We start from the raw sequence: 23,798 nt of genomic DNA on the forward strand, positions 1-23,798 counted from the left end.
TCTTCAGCACCAAACTAAAAAAAATGTATCTAAAGGCCACAGCATAGGACACATTACAGAAGACCAATAATTTCCTATGCTATTTCATTAGAGCAGATTATAAGGAGGCAGTGCATATTATAGGCAGGAAATTGTATATTTAATACAATCACTATATAATTTTAGCATTTTAGGAGTTCCCAAGAGCATAAATGTCCTATAATATTACATAATAATAATGGTTTGTTGGTGACCGTATACCAGTAATTAGTTTTAAAATGTGGGTAAATCAAGTGATTAAAACAATACTATAAGTACTAGCCTAAAAATATTTTAGCATATAATTGGTAAAAGATGTACTAGGATAGAATCATAATAATGAACCAGCAGATCCTGGCCAATGCATCTGAAATTTTCCCCTTTGAATGCAGTAATAATAGTGGAATTTATTAGGTAACCTAGCTGTCCAACATAATAGAAAAATTGCAACAGAAAAATCACAAAAAAGCTCTGGAGGGAGCTAGGGAAGTAAGTGTGTCTGCCTAGTACAGATTTAAAGCAATGTGGAAATGAGGAATATACAACCATTCTTTTAAGCAAGCATTCATTAATAATCAGCAGTCTCCAAGAGCCTGGGCTAGGTGTTGAGGGAGACACAAAGCAAAATACAACTTGATCCTTGCCCTCAGAGAGCTTACAGTCAAAATACTAGAGGTAAGACTTATACATAGATAATAAAAAACTAAAATAAAACTTAAGCCTATGATAGAGATATCAAATGAGACAGAGTATGTGACAAAAGTGGAAATCGAACCCAAGCTCTTTTGACTTCAGGCTTTCTATTTTTGGTTGTGGTGGCAGGAAGGAATGGAGGACATAAACATTTATTAAGCACCTAAACACCATATTATGTGCCAGGTACAATGCCAAGTGCTTTAGAAATATTACCTCATTTTCCCCTCACAACCCTAGGAGGTAAGTGCTGTTAGTATCCCCATTTTCCAGTTAATGAAACTGGGGCAAAACAGAGGTTAAGTGACTTATCCAGGTTCACACAACTGTAGTAAGTGTCTGAGGTTGGATTTGAACTAAAATCTTCCTGACTCCAGCCAGACACATGTTCTGTGCTCTATGGTGCCACCTAATTGCCTCTATGGTAGGGAAGGATTTTTTGGAGGAGGTAGTATTAGAAACGGATGTTGAATTTTAAAATGCAGAGATGGTGGAAGAACACACTCTAGACAGGCAGTAGCAGTGGTGGGATTCAAATGAATTAACAACTATTCTCCACAGAACCGAGAGGAGGTGCCTATCCCCACTGCTGACATGGCAGGAGCAGGCCCGCCCTCCCTAACAACTGGTTCACAGAACTCAACCTAAAATTAGGTGCCGGTTCTACCCAACCAGTGTGAACTGGCTGAATCCCACCACTGGGCAGTAGTATAAATTAAGTGACTGAAGTCATCCATACTCTACAGTTGATGCCCTTTTATGAACATGCTTAAATCTTTAGGACAACTGACCAGAGTTAGGGATGCAGCCTGGATTCCCAAACAACACAACAAAAGAATGTAATAGGAAGAGATGGCTACCTAAATGAAGTTTGGTGACCACACACAGAAATCAAATTCTTACATGGCATATCAACTGGAGGTCTCCAGTGGATATGGGTTTTGCCTCCTTTCCAGCATCCTAAATGGAGATGCTCATTTTCATTCTCTTTTCTTCAGTGAGTCTTGAGTGATGTATGTCAAAAGAACCTAAATTAACAACCTTTGGGGAAGCTTGAAGTATCTTCTGTTCCTGAGGCTTGTCTCACACCTTGCTCTTGCAGGCCTGAGGGAGGGTGCAGGGTAAAGTGCACATGCTTTCTGTTCAGAACCGAGGCTACAGTGAAGTTGTGCGATGCGACATGGGCAAGTGCTACCAGAAACAACCTGAATTCACGGCACATTGTGATTTTTAATTAATTTTTGGTTGCCCCATATTCAGAAACCTTTTACCGTTGCCATTTTTTGTGACCCTATATGGGATCACAACCCTCTGATTTAGACCTTCTAAGTCTCAGGCCCATGTACATAAAAGTACAGAGAGAGCAATAGGGATGACTGGACTTATGGCTACATTGGTATAGGGAACTCCTGGATGAGTAAGTCACTCTAAAAATGAAGTCTTTTATTCTATAAGACTGAGAGAGTTACCTAGTTAGAGTTAAGGTTAAGTGGCCAGGAAGTTAGAGGACTTGCTTATGGCCAGAATGTGTTGGAAGGAGGTTCTATTTACCCTACCTGTACCATGCTGCTTCTCATTCTTCCAGATTGAAAGGTATTTATTTATAAATATCTGCTACATTGGACCCTTTATTCCTTGCTAAAGATGTAAAACACACAAATATACACCATAATGTGTATGCAAGAATACTCACAGGACTTCTTAATTAGTATTATATATTAGACTTACATGTAAGATTGCTTTATAACAACCTATTACAGAAGCTAGATTATGAGTGAAGATCTGTTTGTGTGAATAACGGCAGTCCTATTGCTTATGAGTAGGTTTAATAGCTAAGTAGTGGCAAACTCACCCAACTTTTTACAAACAAGGATGATGTTCATCTGTCTGGAGTTTGAGGTCCCCATTTGTAACATTTTTTCCCAAGTGAAGAATTATATTATTTTTTCTTGATTTTTTGTTTGATGTGACCATCCTAAAATGAATTTGACTTTTAAGGCTGTCTGCATGTTTAAATGCCACTAGGAAGGAATACTGTCATTGAGAATTTTATTTTCTGTCATTAAGAGTTTTATTTTCATGACAGTGTTTTACTTTCAGGGGCTTAACTCTTTCTTTGGCAGTTTATCTTTCATCATCCAAGATGATGAAAATGGGACACTTCTTTTATTATTCGGGCACATAGTAAACACTCAATAAATGCTTGCTTCCTTCCTTCCTTCCTGGCTCCAAGGCCAGTTATCCACTTTGCTCCTTCCTTCTCCCCAATGCTCCCTACTGATGAATCAATGATGAATGATCCAATCCAATCAACATTTATTAAATGCTTATGATGTGCCAGATACTATGTTGGGGATACAATTAATAAAAAGAAAGACAATTCCTGCCCTCAGTGAGCTTATAGTCTAAAGGGGGAGACAATACACAAAAGGTGGCAGGAAAGTGGAATGAGAGTGGGGGACTACGTTGTACCCAGTGTGGAAGCATCTTGTTCTGTGAAGTTGAAACCAGGCAAGGCAATAGATGGAAAAATGGAATGACTGAGAGTCCACATTCTGCCTTCTTTAAAGGAAAGCATGGGGAGGAGTTTGGTACTTCACCTTCCGGCTTTCCAATCAGAGAGGAGAAGAGGTTGAGGGAGGTAAAGTAATCAAGGCTTGTTAGCAACATAATAATAAACCAAGAGACCACACAGCCTACAGTCTGTCAATAAGTATTTATTAAACATTCCCACACAAAATATTTAGCTTAACTCAGGTGTATCTTTTTTAACTCTAAGAGCATTTAAAAATGTTGATCTTTAAAACACACACATGCATACGCACACAGAGACACAGGGGCTCATTTTTAGGGTTCTCTCTCCCTGGAGTGATAGGGATTTCTGTGACTCCTGCATGAAGTTAGTTGAAGAGAAGGGATTTTTCTCTGAAACTCTGCTAGATGTTTGGCTCACATTTATTTATACTGTGAGAAATAAGTCAGTTGTAAATGATAACCCATTTTATTCATAGTGCTCAGAAAATTGGCACTAGTTAACCACATTCAGTCATCAACAAGAATTTATTAAGTGCCTACTCTGTGCCAGACACTGTGCTAAGCAATGAGGGTACAAAGAAAGGAAAAACAATTCCTCCTCTCAGGGAGCTCACAGTTCAATGGGGGAGAAACCATGCAAACACTTACATACAAATAAGAGTTCTAGAGGAAAAGCACTAAAAATTTAGGAGGATGACTTCCTTTAAAAGGTAGGATTTTAGTTGGGACTTGAAGTAGGGAGGGAAGCCGGAAAGCAGAGAACTGAAGGGAGAAGTTTCCAGGAATGGGGCACAGCCAGTGAAAATGCCCATATGAACCATGTAATTTCAGTCAAACTCAAATGCTGGCCTTGGAATTCGGAAGACCTGGGTTTGAATCTTACCTGAGATACTTACTAAGTTGCATGACCCTGGGCAAGCCACTGAAAATGTTTGAGGCCTCACTTTCCCTATCTGTAAAATGAAAGGGTTGATAACCTCAAAGTTTTCTTTCAGCTCTTGCTATGATCACATGTGGAAGAATTGACTTCTTCCCCAAGGCCTCAAACATTTCTGATTTTATCCCTTCAGGCACTTCTTCTACCAATGCAGATCAGTTTCCATGCCTTAGTAGAAGTCTGATGATTTGCTGTGCCCCAAATCAATCAACCATTTATTATCTGATAGCCACTCCTTTGGGTATAAGCCTCCTCAGGATGACAACCAAGCTCATCTTCAGATGACAGGCTTAGTCTGTCACCAGACCCCTACTCAAAGCCTTTCCAAATTGGTAGCACCCATCAAAGGAAGGAAATAAGCATTTATTAAGCACTTACTGTATTCCAGGCACCATGCTAGCTATTTTACAAATATTATTTCACTTGATTCTCACAACAAACCTGAGAATTAGGTGCTATTATTATCCCCATTTACAGTTGGGGAAGCTGAGGCAAGTAGCTTTTAAGTGACTTGCCCAGGGTCACACAAATCTGAAACAAGATTTGAACTGAAGTCTTCCTAACTCCAGAGCCAGGATCTATCTTGGCCGGATAGAAGCTAGAGCTTCTATTCTAGCTGCGTAGGCTTTATAATCTCTCCTTCAAGGAGCCCTTCCTAGTCCCGTTGTTTGTTAGTGCTCCCCCAGTGCTAAAATTATTTTACATATATTTTATATTTCTGTCAGATTCAACTGCAAGTCAAGTCATCATCCCCCTGATGTCATGGTCCTCTTGAGAAGGAAGGACAAACACAAATTTGTATATACCATGTTTTTTATTAGGTAGAGTATAAGTTCCTTGAGGGCAGGCACTATTTAATATGTGTCATTTATATCTCTAGTTACTCTCCTGGCATGTAATAGATGCTTAATCAATGCTTATAGAAATGGATTGATCCAAAAACACAATGTGGCTTTGAGGTATAACTTTAGTGGAGGATTTTTTTAAATGCCATTTACTGTCAGAACAATAACTCTTTTCTATGGTATGGCCCCTCTGTTCTATGAAAATAAATTGGCAATAAAAACCTCCCTTATTTTTAACTTAGGTGTTTATTTTTAGAGCTATTAATTTGAACAGTGTTCTTTCATTTATTTCTCATTATTTGTCGCATTCTGTATAAACTGCATAAGTAAAACTGGTCCCCAATTAACACCTTTGAGAGAATCTTGAATCTAAGCCTAGTTGGGTGAAATGTATAGGAAGGATACCATACTTAGAAAGGTTAGAACATCTCTTTAGTCAGCATCATGTCCAGCTTTCGTCTGATTTGATGAATAAGTGTAGGTAGATATCCTGCTACCAAATTACAGTCTTGGAAAGAAGAGGAACCAAATTGTCTCTGAGGAAGTTCTTTTTGGACTCAAGGCCTACTCTTTTACATCTTTAAAAATGATTGAGGACCCCTGTTCTCTAAAGAGTTTGTGTTTATGTGGGTTGTATCTGTCAGTATTTACCATATTAAGAATTAAGTGTCTTAGTATTATTAGGAAAATAATTTTGACCTTGCAACATGATGAAAGTGTCTCAAAGGATCTGCCAAACCAACCTTAGAGAACCACTTCAAAGTCTTGAATTTGTTAGTTGATTTTCCTTATTGCTAGTGTTAACTTTTGGAGTGTGTGTGTGTGTGTGTGTGTGTGTGTGTGTATGCATGTGTGTGCATGTGCGTGTGTGTATTCAGTTGTTATTTGGTATTGTTTATTTAATTTGTGCATTCCTGCCTCATTTTCATCTTTGAATTATCAGTTCCACGATGTGGGTTCCTTCTGTTCTCCAAAGTCACATGAAGCACATAGTCTAATGTTATATCGTAAACAATCAATAAATTTTTACTTACAATAAAGGGGATATAATCTAATGGTCACAATATTTATATTAAAAATCTCAAACTGACCCATATTTCTTTAGGAATGCTACTTTATTTCCCACAGTTAGTCCTTCAAATTGATGAAGTATCTGTTTTGTAGAGTATAAACTTTTATATTAAATTTTATATTTTCTAAATTTGTTGTTGGTGATGTTCAGTCGTTTTTCAGTTGTGTACAACTCTTCATGACCTCATTTGAGGTTTTCTTGGAAAAGATACTGGAACGGTTTGCCATTTCCTTCTCTAGCTCATTTTATAGATGAGGAACCTGAGTCAAACAGGGTTAAGTGACTTGCCCAGGGTCACATAGCTACTAAGTGTCTGAGGCCAGATTTGAACTCATGCTCGTGAGTCCTCCTGACTCCAGGGCTGACACTCTGTCCACTACCTCCTGCCCCTCCCTTGCTTGTTCAATTTGCTTTACTCAGCTTCTGCTATAGATACTATAATCTCTAATTGAAAATCCTAAAATGTTTAATTTTTTCAGTACTGCAAACATCTGTGATTTTACTCATGTGATGACCATACACACAACTCAACTCTCCATATTTTAATAGACTCTTTCATAAGTTATGGTGGTCATAACGATTCATCACTTGGTGAACAATCCTTTTATGATGAGCTTTTCTGAGTTTAGTCTGGTTCTTTAGCAATACACATCCATGTTTTTCCTAACTGGTAGGACTTCCACAGGCATAGTAGTCAAGAACAGGGTAATCTCTGCACCATGATGAAACATCAGAGTAGGACTTTAGTAGAGGAAACTTTTCAATAAATGTATTTACTTGTGCCAATAATTAATCATTATACTTGTACATAGTACTTGACTATGAGTCAAGTACTTGGGATACAAAGATAAAGAAGAAAGAGTCACTGATCTCAGAGAATTTACATTTTATCAAGGGAAACTATTTATCTACAGGAGTAGAAACAAACTATGTACAAAGTAACACAAGGTGATACAACTATGTACAAAGTAACTATGTACAAAGTAATACAAGGTAACACAAAATAACACAAATGTTTGGAGAGGGTAAGTTGAAGTCTGTACCAGTAGGGATCCTGCCAGTTTGGAAAGATGTGGGCTTATGTAGTTAGTGGAGGGATCAGGAAAGGTCTCTACCATATGTTTATCTGTCCAATTTATTTTGCTCCCAAAATGGAATATTGACCTTTTCTTGAAATGGATGGTCCCCAGAAGGACTAAGTTCACAATGGAAATTATTTAGCATTGCTTTATCAACTCCTTTAATTTCCTAAAATGTCACCACACAATACATTTCTTTTCTTTTGTTCATTCCTTCATTTCTTCACTTTCTGCTCACATGTCCCATGTGATTTCAAACTTGTTTTCATGTTTTAGTTGACTTTTTAAAATAGAGAAATTATGTTAGAAAAGAAAGGAAAAACCTCTGTCTTCCTAGTGTGCAACTTAGGAACATTTTGCTATATGGTCAAAATCTACACACACATGATTCTCTCAATTAATCAATGTAGCAATTATTAAGTAGCTACCACATGCCAGGCATGGGGGTTACAAGGACAATAATGAAAAAATCCCTGTGCTCGAAGAGCTTATATTCTATCAGAGGATTTAACATTAATGTATATAATTATATCTAAAATAAATACAAGATAATTTTTGTGGTGGAAAACACTAACAACTGGGGGGATAGAAAAGATCTCATATAGAATGTATTAGAAGACTTTTAAGGGAACTAGGGATTCTGAGAAGCAAGAGAAAGGGGAAATTACATATTAGGCTTTGAGGACAGTACGGGCAAAAGCATGGAGAAATGGGATGAATTATTGTATATTGCAGAGCAGCAAAAAGGCCAATTTGGCTTAATGAGTGGTGGGAGCAAGGGGTAATATATAACAAGACTAGAAAAGTAAAACCCTAAGTGTTTTTTCCCAAATCTAAATGGAAAAAAAGGAATTAGGCTTTTAAATTCAAGAGCCTACCTAAAGGTAGTAATTGTATCATATAGAAATATTCCAAGTCCCAAATAAGTTTATTTTTATTTTCTTACAAGTAATTTGATGAAACCCCATTTCACTCCCCCTTCCATCCCCCTCCAGGCTTTCTTGTTCAAATTTGACAAAATAAATCTGAATCAAGCTTGAGGCTATATGTGTTTATTTTTTACCTAGAATGAAACTTGCCTACTTGGGAATTAAGCATTTACTAGTAGTATATCTGACCTTGAAAGACTCATATATAGCTACAGTATATAATCGCAGATAAAGCAAAAGTTCTAAGAATTATTAATAACCATCCTGTAGGGTGACACAGTAGGTAATACAAATTATGAATAGCACTTAATTTCAGTCAAGCATGCAACACTACTTCAAGGCTGGGTTTCTATGTAGCACAGAAAGCATCATAATGGCTGTGAAATCAAAAGCTGATTTAGCAATTTTTAGAGCCATTTTTGAATTCACACTCACAAATCAGTGTTTGCTTCTTCTGGTCTTTCTTGCATTTTCATATTAACTTATTTTAAAGATTGATAGATGACTGCATGTAAATTTATTCTAAATGTTAGGAGAAAGTATAATTTTAAAGTTCACTGGACATTAAATAGTCGCATAGATATAAGTACCTTCTACACCTGTAGGCATGTCCATGGGGTTCCTCTTCTTTAGAAATCTATTTGTTTTGGATTTGGGGGATAGGGAAGACTTTCAGGAATTTTATACAAAGAACCTAAAATCTAAAACTGTGCCAGCAACTGGTGATATTTTAACGTTGCTGCTGTGTGAAAATGTTGCTCATAACCCCTTTGGGCTGTTTTTCATATTTTTTGTCATGGAGAGTAGAGTGGCTTCCCAATTGTTCTGAGTGTTGGAATGAATCTCTCTCTCTCTCTCTCTCATATTATTGCATCAAATTCAAGGTCAGATGGTTTGTCTTGAAGAGTTTAGGGATCCTCAGGTTTCACCTCACTCCCCTCACATTGGGAAAGATGACAAATGAGGAAAGTGGTGATGGTTGGGCAGTGTTTGGATGAGCAGGCTCACTAATGCACAGAACTATGAAGTGGTCTCACTTCAGTCAATCAGCTAATCAGTTGATAAACTTTTATTAAGCATTTACTATGTGCCAAGCACTTTGCTAACATTGAGGATACAAAGAAAGGCAAAAACCATAGTTTCTGTTCTTAAAAAACATTCTATAATGAGGAAAACCACATACAAATAACTAGATGCATATAAGATACACAAAGAATAGATGTAACATGGGAAAGGAGAAGGTATTAGTAACTATGGGGAGGGAGGTTTGGGGAAACAGGAAAAGCAGCCTGCAGAAAATGGACTTTGAGAAGCATAATAATATCATTTGGGAAAGCAATTTAGAATTTTAACCCCAAAGACACTTTGACACAGTAATATTTCTGCTAGGTATGTACCCCAGAGAGATCAAAAGCAGAGGAAAAAGTCCTATATGTACACAAATATCATAGTAATACTCTTATATCATATCAAAGAAGGCAAATAAGGGAATTCTCATGAATTTACACAGTGACTGAACAGATTACTTCCTGAATATAATGAAATACTCTTCCACTCTAAGAAATGACTAATATGATGGATTCTGAGGAGCCTGAGAAAATTTGCATGAATTGATATGGAGTGAAGTGAGCAGAATCAGGAGACAACCATATAGGATGATGACAGTAACATAAAAGAAAATAACTTGGAAAGACTTCAGAACTCTGATCCCCATGCTGATCAGTCTTGACTTTAGAGTACAGATAAGGAAGCATGCCACCCACCTCTTGATGTAGGTGATGGACAAGAAGCTCAGAATGAGATGCGTTTTCAAAAATGGCCAATATATGGATTTATCTCGTTCAACTCTACTTATTTGTTACAAGGGTGGACTTCCATTTTTGGAGGGAGGAGTTGGTGTATATTGTTAATAATAAAAAGGAGGAAACATTAAAAATACATAGAAGATAGTAACAAGAATTTCAGAAAGGGACACCAACAAATTAGACAGTTTTGTTCCCAAGGTGTCAAATTTGAGAGGCAGTGGTAGTTTAATGGATAGAAAACTCTCCTTGGAGCTAGGAATAGGTATTTTTAAGACTTACCTCTGAAACACATTAGCTATGTGACCATGTACAAATCATTTAACCTCTTAATGGTGGCAATTCTCTTGCAGAGAAGATATCAGTCTATATTGGTAGATAAAGTTTCCTCTTCCAGGTGCAGTGCTCCTTATACCAATGAGATCACAGGTCTCTGTGATCTCTATCCCTATATAAAGTTGAATATATACTTAAAAAACTGGACGTAACAGAACACAGTTTCTTATATAGTCTTCTTTTCTGTTCTTTGCATATTGAAATGTCTATGTTTCTTAAGTTAATAATTTTGAAGAATTAAGATAACCTTAGGGGTTTCACTGGGATGGTAGTCTAGAGACAGAAGCCACTTTTATTAGGAGGTCCTGATTGACCCTGAACCCCTTCTGCCAGTAGGCAGAGCCTATCAAAAACACAGTATATTTTGATGCAATTCATAAGCCTCATCTGGATGGCTACTCCAGATAAAGCAGATTGCTTTTATTCCATAAGGAAAGTGAGCTTCCAACCTAAGTGTAAGATTTTGAGAGATTTCAAAAAGGTCCATAACTGTGGTCTGCCTCATAGCACTGGTCCTTTAGAATTTGAGATTTTCTTGAATCCTGATTTTAAAATTGCCTTAACATGTTGAATATGACTATTTGAAGTGACAAGAAAAATCAGATTAAGAAAAATGAAATAAAAATTGTAATCTAAACAGTTATGGAAGAAATAATCGGCATAAATAAATAGAATAAATGGATCCCAACTGATACTGGTGATTGCCCAAGACTGGTGGGGAGTGGTAGTTATACAAAGTGATTGCTTTGGAGAACCAAAACCTTCAGGCATCACTCATGTGTTGCCTCATCTCACAGCTTGACTCCACAAGCTCCCACTTTCTAATTTTCAGTCTCTCCTTTCCTGCTGCATAGAAACATGTCTGAATATTCTCCATTCATAAAAAAGCTTTAACCTGACCAGACTATTTCCTAAGGCTTTCTTCCCTTTCAGAGCCAAACTCTTAGGGGGCAAAAGATATCTACACATCTTGCTTTCTCTTCCTCTCTTCTCGTTGCTCAACTTGCAATTTGGTTTCTGACTTCATCAGTCAATGGAAGCTGCTCTGTCCAAAGTTACCTATGATCTCTCCATTGCCAAATACAATGGCCTTGTCTCATCCTTCTTGACTTTTCTGTTGTATTGGCTGGCCACTATCTTCTGGAAACTCTCTCCTTCTTGTATTCTTGTGACCCTGCTTCTCCTGGTTCTTCTCCTACCTCTCTGTGTAAATTCCCTAACAACACAAACTGCTATGACTTCTCAGTAGTGATCTTACTTCCTCATTTTCTTTGCTGGATTCATTTCTTGCCATCTCTGTGTTAGTTACCCATACTCTCTCTCCACGAGCTTGTATGCTCTCAAGACTCCCAGATCTATATAGTCAATTCTGGTTGCTCTCATGAGCTCCTGCATCACTAACAGCTTAATTGGACATGAGTAAATGAAAGAAGAAGCATTTATTAAGTACTTACTATCTGCCAGACACTGGGCTAAGCCTTGGGGATATAAAGATTAAAAAATACAATCCCTATCCTCAAGGATCTGACATTCTAATAGGGGAAGATAGTACATAGAGAGGAAATATGATCAAGGAAGGAAGTTTTGTTCTGGGGAAGTAGAAGAGATGTGGGAACTCAGGCAGCAGGAGACAGATGGTGAGATGGTCTGGGTTGGTGAGTGAATGAATGGCATGGGAAACTGAAACATGTCCTGATGTCTATGACCAGTCAGTAAGTATTGTGAACTAAGTGGACTAGTTTGCACTCATTTAGTCATCAATCATCTGGGCTGTATGCGAGTGACAAAGCTCTAGGTCCATTGTGGAGGGTCCTGGTCAACCTGGAGCAGGACAGTGGCAGGCAAATTGTGATGGGGCCTATGTGGATGGAACTCTTGGTTGGGTACAAGTCCTTTCCTCTGCCTGTGGAATTCTGGTGAAGTTCCCCTGTGGTGTGAACACTCTCTGCTGAGCTCCTTATAGAAGTCCTGAAATCACCTTTTCCTCAATGCATTTAGTTTGTTCTCAGGTCACTGCTGCTCCTGAGATACTACCACCAATAGGTATATAGGAAGTCCAAATCTTCCAACTTTTCAAAGTTCAGAGGGTCATGCTTTGGTTATATAGGAGGGGGAAGGCAACTGAGGTTTTTATCTTTCCTTCTCTGGAACTTGTCTAAAGCTAGACTACCATTAGGTTAGTCAGCTCTTAGAACTTGCCTATAAAATTATTGGGTATGCAGTAAGTGCTTAATAAGGGGTTGTTGACTTGACATTTCCACCTGGATGTCATATAGGCCTCCAGAACTCAACATTTCTAAAACAATTCATTTTATTTTCCCTTAAAGGCTCCTATCTTTGTTCTGTATTTCATCAAAGCCACCATGTCCTTTCAGGCAACAAAGTGTGTAATATCAGAGTATGACTCTTTACTTTTTCCCCTCTCCACTTTCATATCCAACTATTCACCAGGTCCTTTGAGTTTTACCTTCACAACATTTCTTGTTTCCATCCCCTTCACTCCACTCACATGACCACTACCCAAGTGAGGCCTTGATCTGACTTGGCTAACCTTCTAGTTGATCCTCTTGCCTCTAGTTCTGACCCATCCAGTCCACTCTTTATGTAGCTGCCAAGTTGATATTCCTGTTCCAATTATGCCATCCCCCTGCTCCAAGCGTTCCAATGGCTCATAATTGCCTCTGGAATCAAATGCACACTCCTCTGTTTGGAGCCCTGTGCCATCTGACTGTCATCTTCATTTCTAGGCTTAGTACACATATATTCGCCTTTACCCACTCTACATTCCAGCCTGAGCGCTCTATTTGCTGTTCCCCACCTGTGACATTCCATCTCTCATCTCCTTTTTCATGCATAGGCTGTCGCTGTGCTTGGAATGTGCTCTCTACTCATCTCTGCTTCCTTCAGGGATCAAATTCCATCTGGAGCTTCCTTCACAGCTTAGATTAAGTGCTACTTCCTACCTAGTCATCTTGCCTGATCCCCCCAGTTGCTAGTGCCCTTATAATGGACACACACATATAATGTATATGTATACATATAAATATACACATATGCATGTGTATAAATATGTGTGTATATGTGTTTGTATGTATTTGTATATATGTGCATACATATATGTGTTTCTATTTATTTGTATATATGTGTGTATATTTATATATTTGTGTTCCCTTTGAACAGAATATAAGCTCTTTTAGGACAGGGATGATTTCATTTTTGTCTTTCTATTTATAGCACCTAATCCAATGCTTGACACATTCTTGTAGACAGGGAACAAATTATGCTTTTTGAATGAACTGGAAAGCAGATTGTAGATAATGGAACCTCATTATTCTCATTCCTCTGTTGATACATATCCTAGCCTTTTTCTTGACCTCAGATGTGAATGACTCTACAATTTCTTCCGGTGAGAATCAGCTGAAGAGTTAGACCAGCATCTATATCCATATCTATGTCTATATCTGTTTAAACATAATTAAGCAAAGAGTTCAGGGGACCCCATGTGTGTATCTCTAGGGCTGTAAGAGGGAGATGTGATCTCTATCAGAGAGGTGACTTTAGAAAGTTACTTTTGAGATAATTGAGTCAGGGGCACTCACCTGAGAGCTTCTTCTGAAGTGTTCTCTTCTTTTAAGCAGAGGGCAAGAACTGATGGAAAAAGGGGAAAGGAAGTAAGCATTTATGTAGCACCTACCATGTTTTAAGCTCTATGTTAAGCACTTTTTACAAATACCTCATTTGATCCTATAAAGGATTATAGGAAGGAAAAGAATACATGGTGGCTGATAGAAACATTTCACATAGCTTGTAATCAGTTTCTTGTTACCTTCATTCATTTATTCAACAAGCATCTATGAAATGTCTTCTACATTTTTTCTACCTTAAAGTGGTACCATTAAATGATAACTCAAATTTATATACTGCTTTAATTTTTTACCAAAAGCTTACTTCACAAAAACCCTACTCCTGGCATATAGTAGGTCCTTAATCAAGGTTTGCTGACTGAAGATGAGGCAGATGGTACATATATAATTATCTACATTTTACAGATGAGGAAACCAAGGCTCAGAGTAGTCATTAATCACTAGATTATAAGCTCCTTGAGGGCAAGGACTGTCTTTTGTCTCTTTTTGTATCTCCAGCACTTAGCACAGTACCTGACCAATATATAGTAGGTACTTAAGAAATATTGATTGATTGATTAAGTGATTTGCCCAACATTGTACAACTAGTAAAGATGTAAGCCAGAATTGAACCCTCTGTGTCCTGACCGTAAGTTCAGTGTTTTCTCTACAGCATCTCTATATTCAAGAAGAATATGAATTGTAACAATTTTGGGGTTCTACTGATCTCCCTTTGGCATTTTATTTATTTTATCACTATAAGAATCTACAAAAGTTTATCAAGTTTTGTAAATGCGATGGTGAAACCAACACTTATTGAAGTTAGGAACTGTGTGTCCTAAGAAGATGATATATTACAGAATTTTGTTAATTCTCAAGTTAAAACAATAGCCATATGCAAGCAGATAGCTAAACAGATTTCTAATTCAGAAGTATCATTTGTATCATCTGAATAGCAATAACGCAAATTCCCTATCACATAGCAAAATCTAATTGCTTCTGTCAGAAATCTAAATGGCTTTGGGGGAGTGGAGAAGAGTGTTTTCATTGTCTGGGAACCCTATTTGTAAAATCAGGCTTACACAGAAGGGTGAACTAATAGAGTTCCTGAATGGGTTAAAGCAACCAAAAATAAGCCAGATGCAACATCTCATGTGTCAGCCCATAGTGCCATTATGGCTTGCGAGCCTCACAAATCTTTCATTTTCTTTTGAACACTCTCTTGTCAATCACCAGCTACTGGCTGCTTGCTGCTGCCATACTGTTCTGATTACCACCTTTTTAGATCTGCTTTTCCTGCTAGTCCTATTGCTTCACGTCAGTGTCTAAGATGCCCTCAGGGCACTGCTTCTAACTGTTGACATACAGTAAATCTTCTAGAGCGTTCAATATTTTCCATCTCCACATATTTGTTCTTTATTTCAGAGTTCCTATGATTAACTATTTCACTGGGCTTGATTATAGTAAGATTTAGTAGTTAGAAGGACAGTTGGGTGATTTGATTTTTTCCCCAAAAACATGATTGATCCAGGTCTTCTAAGAAGTCAACTTTTTAAAAAAAAACTCACTTAAGTTTTAGTTCATAAAAGTCCTACTTTATAGCTGGCCAATTTGGGTTCATCACAGCAGATTTAAAAGGCATAATTAATTATTCCTGACACTTGATCATTACGCAGACTAGGCTTAGGAAAATTTACATTAGCAAGTGGGATAGATGTGAAATATGCAGAAGGATGCTTTAAGGCAGATTTAGGAGCCTTAGTTTTTAAAGTGATTATTATTTTTAGCTTTTGTGTTTTTTTCAGTAATTAATACCCTTTTAGTGACAGGTTTAAGAAATACCTTTTACAAACAGCCCAAATGCTTAACTGGAAAAAAAATGAAATGGCTTTTTTGAGAGATTCTAAAACCAAATTCTCTAAATTCAAAATTTATAGTTATTTCCTCATAGTCATTCCATATCAGAAGATCATAGACTTAGAGTTATGAGGTAGAGCATGGTAGAGTTCCAGACTTTGAGTCTAAAAGACCTGCTTTCTAATTCAGATTCAGACACATACTATTTATGGGACAATGGGAATATGATTAACAGCAATTAGCACTTATATAACACTTGAAGGTTTGTGAAGTGGTTTCAGATGTTATCTCAATCATCACACTACTCCCTTGAGGTAGGTGTTAACATTATCCCATTTTGTCAAAGAGGCTTGTCCAGGGTCATAGCCACTAAGTGTCTGAGGCAAAATTTGAACTCTGAAGACCTGATTTTAAGTTCAGCAGTCAATTCACTTTCAACCTCAGTTTCATCAGCTATGTAATTAGGAGATCAGACTGCATAAGATCTCTTCCAGCCCTACATCTAACCTTAGGAGCCATCTGGTCCAATCTCCTCATTTTACTGATGAGAAACCCAAAGCCCAGAGAGATTAAATGATTTGCCTAGAGTCACACATATATGTCAAATATCTTCAGTCTTATCCCTTTGTTCTTTGGGGCCAGTTCTCCCTCTGAGCTCTATTTACCCAGTAACAAGATCTGTCTATTCCTTCTCTGCTCCTAAAGTCTTCTCTCCATTCCTAAAGTATTATATATGTAATCGATAACATATAATGTATATATACACCTATATCTATCTTCTTTCTGTCTATTATTTATCTATCTATCTATGGGTCTGTCTGTCTATCCGTCTGTCTGTCTATGTTTCTGTCTGTCTATCTGTGTGTCTATGTGTCTATCTGTCTGTCTATCTATCTCTCTATGTGTTTGTCTGTCTAATGATGTGTCTGTCTAATGATGTGTCTGTCTATCCGTCTATCTATCTATCTATCTATCTATCTATCTATCTATCTATCTATCTATGTGTCTGTCTGTTTGTCTATCTACCTATCTACTTATCTATCTATCTTTCTATCTATCTATCATCTATCTCTCTAATCTATTTTGGTTCCTCATTCTCCCACTCTCCATACTGCATATTACCAATTCTTTTTGCTATCTCTTGGATTTTTATTCCGCCTCCATCCCTTTCTCCACATCTTCTCAAGCACAAGTTTGAATCTCTGAGGCTCTTTCCCCACTCTTCTATGGCATCCTTTTTGGCTCCCCAGGATTCTTCCACGGCCAGCTGCCATTGCCACTCATTGTTGAACCCCTCTCATCTTATCACCTCGATCGTTTGGCCAGATGGTTTTCTTCTTTTCTTTTTTTAATGATGGCCACAAGACTGCAGCTGTTTGGTGCTGTTTTTCCCCCATACATTTTTTTTAGTGTGGCTTTTGGATAACAGTAGATTACATCATATTGGCTGTGAGAGGCAGCACTGAAATCTTGTGCAAGATTTGTAAGGCATGTGCTGTTTAGTACAGGTTTTAGGCCACACTCACATGTTTGTCATGTTTTCTATATAATTACCTCTGGGCTGGGCTGGGTTCCCATCCACACCCTGGGACAGAGCCCAAGTTCTGGAGCATCAGCAAAGCTTGTAGCAGAAAGCTTTGCACACCCTATACAGCAACAACCTACAGCTTTGGCTGCCCTTCACACTTTGTTTTTATTTTATTCGGTTTGGTTGGTTTAAGTCCCAGAACTGGCATCCACAGTTCAGTATGTGACATACTGAACATGTGACATATACACATACACACACACATATACATCCACATATATATTATGTAATAATGTATCATATGTGTTTTCATAGCAATATACATTCGTATATACTATATATTTTGTAATAATGCACTATGTATTTTTCCCAGCATTAGACACATTCATACTATATAATTTATTATATATTATATAGTAATATATGTATTTTCACAGTAGCACACATGTATACTAAATAATGTATTATATGTATTTTCACAGCATTGTATACATACGTGTGTGCACACGTGTGTGTGTATATGTGTGTATGTATATATGTGATTGCTTTCTGTTTCAAGGAGGGGAAAGAGGAGGGAGGGGTAGAATTTGTAACTCAAAACTTTCTTTAAAAGTGATAGAATTGTTTTAACATGTAATTGGGGAAAAAGATATTAAATTAAATAGATATGCATACATATATACACATACAGTGTCATGAAAGTATATATAACCCAGAAGATGTTGTATGAGAATAATTTTGGTTCTTTTAGTGGCAGGAAACACGGGCTGCTAGGTGGCCCAATGGATAGAGTGTCAGGCTTGGAGTCAGGAAGACTTGAGTTCAAATCTGGCATCCAACACTTACTAGCTGTGTGACCCTAAGTAAATTACTTAATCTCTCTTAGCCTCAGTTCCATCATCTGTAAAATGATGACCATAATAACACCTACCTCTTGGGACTGCCATGAAGATCAAATGAGATTGTATTCATAACTCACTTTGTCGAACGCTTAAAATGCTCTGTAAATGCCAGCTATTTTGATTATGAAGCCGCACCATGATGTTTAAAAAAAGAGTCATGTAGTCTGCAGGGCTGGAGCACAGAGTTCCAGCTGTCATGCAAAGCCAGCCTTCAAGGAAAAAAGTTCCTAGGACTTCAGTTTTCAAATCCTGATTATACCAAAGCATTTTCTGAGTTCTTGAAAAACGTCTAGGACCCCCTTTGTCTCTGTATTCCCAGTGTCTGTTTACTGCAGTGTCTGCCATGTAGTCACTGCTTAAGAAATGCTTGTTGATTGATTATTACATTCTAATGTTTAAATCTGCTCCCAGCTATGAGGAAAGCCAAAATATTAAGGAATACAAATAGTGCATTCTGAAAAAGTTTCTTGCATTTAATTGGAGATTTGTATCTTTTGAGTTTCAAATATCTACTGAAAACTTCTCAGGGAGTATATCAACCTTCAGCTTTGTGCCTAGCCTCTGTCTCTGATTTACCCTGTACCCATCTTGTTTGTACATAGTTGTTTGCATGCTGTCTCCACCATTGGAATGTCAGTTCCTTGAGGGCAGGGACCATTTTTTGTTTCTTTACTTTCTCTATATCCTTGATGCTTAGCACAACACCTGGCACATAGTGGTTGCTTCTTGACTTGACTTTCAAAAGAAATTTTGAAGTTCTTTATTCATGGAAATCCCTGGGATCATAAGTTCTCATTTATTTTGAATTTCAATATTTCAAAAGATGGATTCAGATGACAGATGCTGAAAGCATAGCTTTTCAAATAGACAGAGAACTCTTTCTTTTCATAAATTAAAAACCAAGATGAGGTATATGGATTTTGATTTCCCAAGGAGGGAAAGATGCAGGATAGTTCAGGCATCACTCACAGAGCACTTTGCTGCCAATGCCTACTTTAGTGGCTGTGACATTTTGCTATGTGATTCAGCCAAGGCAGAGATGCCCAGTTAGCTGTCAGATATCAGTTAGTTTCAGCCCAGTGATGTGCTGTGAGATCCAGGGGAAAAACATTTTTGTTTGCACATTTAAGTGCTCTTTTGACAGTATTGGGTTGTATATGCCAATATACAAGTTTCTGTCACCTTGTCCATGGAAAGAGGTCAAGTTGGGGGAGCATCTTTTACTCAAGGAAGCTTTGCCCAAGTTTGGAACCTCTTCTTCTATTGTCTTTCAGTTGACAAGCGACTGGCATGTGATTGAAAAACATATTGTCACTCCTAGACATATAATGGAGTCATTAACATACTTACATTTAACTTAGATGAATTCAACAGCTCAGCCAATGAAAGGAGGTGAAGGGAGGAATAGTAATGTATTATTATAATAATGTAAATTTGTAAATGTAAATAATATAATAATTTAAATAATAATGTAAGCAATTCAGACTCTAGGAAGGGATGTCAGGAGAATGGCAGAGGGGAACACCAGGAGAGAAGCAGCTGGGTATTGGACAAGGGAAACAGCAACACCTGTGAATTTGTAGGTAGTACTAAGTCCCACTTTTTATCCCTGGCCCAACAGATCCAACATGGATCTTACTTGGAAGATATGGATACAGCTTACTGACTTCCCTTTTCTATATTGTTTCAACAAGTTAGATGCTGCTCACTTTGGAGACCTATGGCAACAGGGTGATTTTGGCTAAATACGATTTTTACTTTCCAGGCTAACTTTTATAGTCTGAACCTCATATAAATTATGATATCACTTGTATGTCTTTAGAACTGGAGTATTTGGGGAATCCTTGGTGCAATCCTAGGCTTGGCTGATTTATACACTTTTTGCTAATTTGTGAGGTCATGCTGCCTGACCTCTGACCTGGGGTCTTGAGTTCAATTAACTTAAGTATAAATTTATCTATCACCTATTACATATACTTCAAAGAAATTAATTCAGACTATTCATTGGAAGGTCAGATACTGAAGCTGAAGCTTAAATACTTTGGCCACATAATAAGACAGAATGCTGGGAAAGTTTGAAGGCAAAAGGAAAAGGGAGATAGCAGAGGATGAGATGGATAGATAGTGTCATGGAAGCAGTGAACAGGAACTAGGACAGACTTCAAGAGAAAGTGGAGGATAGAAGGGCCTGGTGTGCTATGACCCATGAGGTCACAAAGAGTTGGACATGATTAAATGACTGAACAACAAGACTGCCCTATGCTGAGACATATGATTCATCTACCTTCTCTGAGGAAGTTCCTGTGACAGTCACTTGTGCCAACCAGGAGATGAAATAATGAGTTCATGGGTTTGGCTTTGTTGGAATACTGAACAAAAGAAAAGGAGAGAGGTGTAGAGAGTTAATAGGAAAAGTAGATTTCTGGAAAAGTAGATTGGAGACAAATTGTGAGAAACATTAAATTGAAATGTTTATGTTTCATCCTTTAAAGCAGTAAGTCGCCACTGACAACTTTTGTGTAGGAGAATGATCACAGTCAGACCTTTGCTTTTAGGAAGGTTATTTTGTTAACTATGTAGAGGAGGGATTGCAGGAATAGAGACAGATCAACCAACAAGGAATTATTATTTTTTTAATTTAGTACTTTATTTTTCCCCAGTTATATGTAAAAACAATTTTTAACATTTTTTTTAGAACTTTGAGTTCTGAATTCTCTCCCTCCCTCCCTCCCCATCCCCTATCATTGAGAAGGCAAGCAGTTTGATATAGGTTATATATGTGTGGTCATGCAAAACGTATCCATAATAGTCATCTAACAAGCAATTATTAATCACCTATAGCAAACAAGCATTTATGAAGCACCTCTGATATTCCGGGACCTGTGCTAAGCTCTGGGAATACAAATATAAGTAAAAAGAAAAATAATTCCTGCCCGCAAGAAGCTTATATTCCAATGGGTTTAGACAGCATTCAAAGGGAAGCTGAATGTATGTTTGTGTGTCTGTCTGTCTGTGTCAGGTGCAGAGTGCAGGAGAAGTCTGGAATAGTGATTTGAGAAATGAAGAGCTAGCTGGCCTGGGAGTCCTCCTTAAAAGGAGGTTTTTGGAGTCATCCGGTCAGAGGGAGAAGCCATTCATGGGAGGGCACTGCCAAGGTGTGAATTCTACAACTAGAGTGATCATATAGAATGAAGAAATTTCTGAGGGATAGCAGAGAAGGCTAGAATGAAGCCTCTGCTAGGGGCTAGAGATCCACAGATAAAAAAAAGAATCCCTGCCCTCATGGAGCTTGAATTCCAAGGGAAGAGAAAATATGCACATGTATGGGTGTGTCTACGACAGCTACAAGGTGACCTTGGGTGAGGCGAGGGGGGTGCAAGAAAGGCCTTATGGAGAAGGTGGTCCTTGAGTGGAGCTGAGCATGAGTTTCCTTTCACATTCAGATGATTTTAAAATCTGGCTATATTCTATCAATCAGTCAGTCCACAAGCAATTATTAAGTGCTAACTGTGTGCCCGGCTAAGTGCTGAAGATACAGACAAAAAGGAATCAATCTCTGCCTGCAAGGAATATATATTTGATTTCTTACAGAAATAAGTGCAAAATATACATGAAATAAATACAAATTCAATTATTGGTGGATTTCAGAAGATTACTAGTTAGCCAATAAGATCTTCTGCCTATATCTTGGTGAAGTTGTTGTTGTTGTATTTATCCTTTGTCCTCGAAGAGGACCATGGCATCAGGGAAATGATGACATGAATTGCAGTTGACTGTGATTTGAGTGAGGGAGGGCTGTGCAAGGTCACCAGCCTCACTTTCTCCTCCAGAGCCACCTGGGTCCAGTGGCCAGATATTCATCAGGATGACTGGATATGACCCAGGATGCAATGGGAGCCCCTGGCCCTTTTAGGCTCAGGCCTTTTCAGGTTCTCGCTTAGAGTGAGGTAACACCCATTCAGTGAATAGGCCTCTTTAAGAAGTGAGTCTAGGGGTGGCCATCCCTTGACTCACATCTTGGTGAAGTATCTACACCAGAGTCATCAAACATTCAGTTGGAGGTCTACTTGTGAGCCACAACACTCCTGAATATGGTTCAAAAGCAGATAAAAATGCCCTTTCTATCTGATTTTAATGTGTTGATGTATGCAAAACACCACCAACAACAAAAACAAGTGACCTAATGGATAGAAAGTCATGCCTGGAGTCAGGAGGACCGAGGTTCAAATTCAGCCTGAAACACCATCTGTAAAATGAGGATAGTAATAGCACCTACCTCCCAAGGTTTTTGTGAGGATCAAATGACATAATGTTTGTAAACTGCTTGTTGCCTCAGAAAGACTGAGACCTGGGAAAGAGCTTAGCTTGAGAAGGCCAAGGTCTCCTACTGCATCTGTGTCATCTCCAGTCATCCTGATCTCTAACTGGCCACTGCACCCAGATGGCTCTGGAGGAGATAGGGAGGCTGGTGACCTTGCACAGCCCTGCCTCACTTAAATACAATTCCCTTGCAGGTTATGACATCACCTTCCTGATGTCTTTGGTCTTCTTTGAGAATGAAGGACAAACAATATGGTGAGGCTCAAATGAGATAACATCTGTAAAGTGCTTAGCACAGTGCTTGGCACATAGTATATGTGTGTGTGTATGTATGTGTATCTATATGTACATATACAGTGTTTCTATAGTTTGCATAGTATATATACTATGTAAATATATACAGATACTATATGTTCTATGAATATATGTGACATATTTATAGAATATATAGAATATATCTACATGTAGAGAATATATATATAGAATATATAGACTATATCTATATATAGAATATATATAGTATATAAAAACTATATATACACACTATATAAACACTGTATATATGTTAGGTATATTTTTCAAAGTCAATATGCCAACCATAGGGATGCTTATGTATGGTTTAGTGGGCCCCCATTTCTGTTTGAATTTGATACTACTCAGAGCAGGGATTCCTAGTGCGCACTTGAGCTCGCTCTCTCTCTCTCTCTCTCTCTCTCTCTCTCTCTCTCTCTCTCTTTTTCTCTCTCTCTCTCTGATGTAGCCCTCTTGCAATCTGGTGAAACCCACTGTCCACTTCTCCAAAGAAGATTTTTAAATGCATAAGGTAAAATGCATAAGATTGCAAAGAAAGGCAATTATACTGAAATAAAGATGTATTTTTTTTCCCATCCGAGTTCAGAGATCTCTTGATTTCTATCCATGGACCCTCTGGAAGTCTATGAGCCATAGGTTAGGAAACCCTAACCTAGGGTTGCCCCTCTTTCCAGCAGGGTTAGGCAGACATTTTCAAGTTGCTTTCCTTGGTTCCTGCCTTCCTTTTCCTGCCCAACCCTGATGTCTCCACCATGGGCAATGCTTCTTCTATTTTCTAACTCACAGAACCCTTTCATCTCTTCTCATGGAACAGAAAAACTGATTAAAGATTTTGAAGAAAGTGATGGGTAATCAATGCTCATATTTCTTTAGTGACTCGCTGTTTTGTGTTTTGGGGGGGGTTCTTTTTGGTGAGAAGCAGTTCAATTATGTTGTTTTTAAAAATGTTAACAGCCTCAAACAAAAGATGACATTCAAAATGCATTAAGTTGGTTAGAGGTCATAAACCT

The 23,798-nt window shown here is 38.0% G+C and overlaps 1 protein-coding gene across 1 annotated transcript in view; it reads left to right on the forward strand.

The window, feature by feature from the left end:
* Positions 1-23,798, forward strand: part of COL25A1 (collagen type XXV alpha 1 chain) — a 560,431-nt gene that overhangs the window by 324,623 nt on the left and 212,010 nt on the right. The window lies entirely within an intron of this gene.

This window comes from Trichosurus vulpecula, chromosome 6 (genome assembly GCF_011100635.1).
Source record: "Trichosurus vulpecula isolate mTriVul1 chromosome 6, mTriVul1.pri, whole genome shotgun sequence".
Lineage (NCBI taxonomy): Eukaryota > Metazoa > Chordata > Mammalia > Diprotodontia > Phalangeridae > Trichosurus > Trichosurus vulpecula.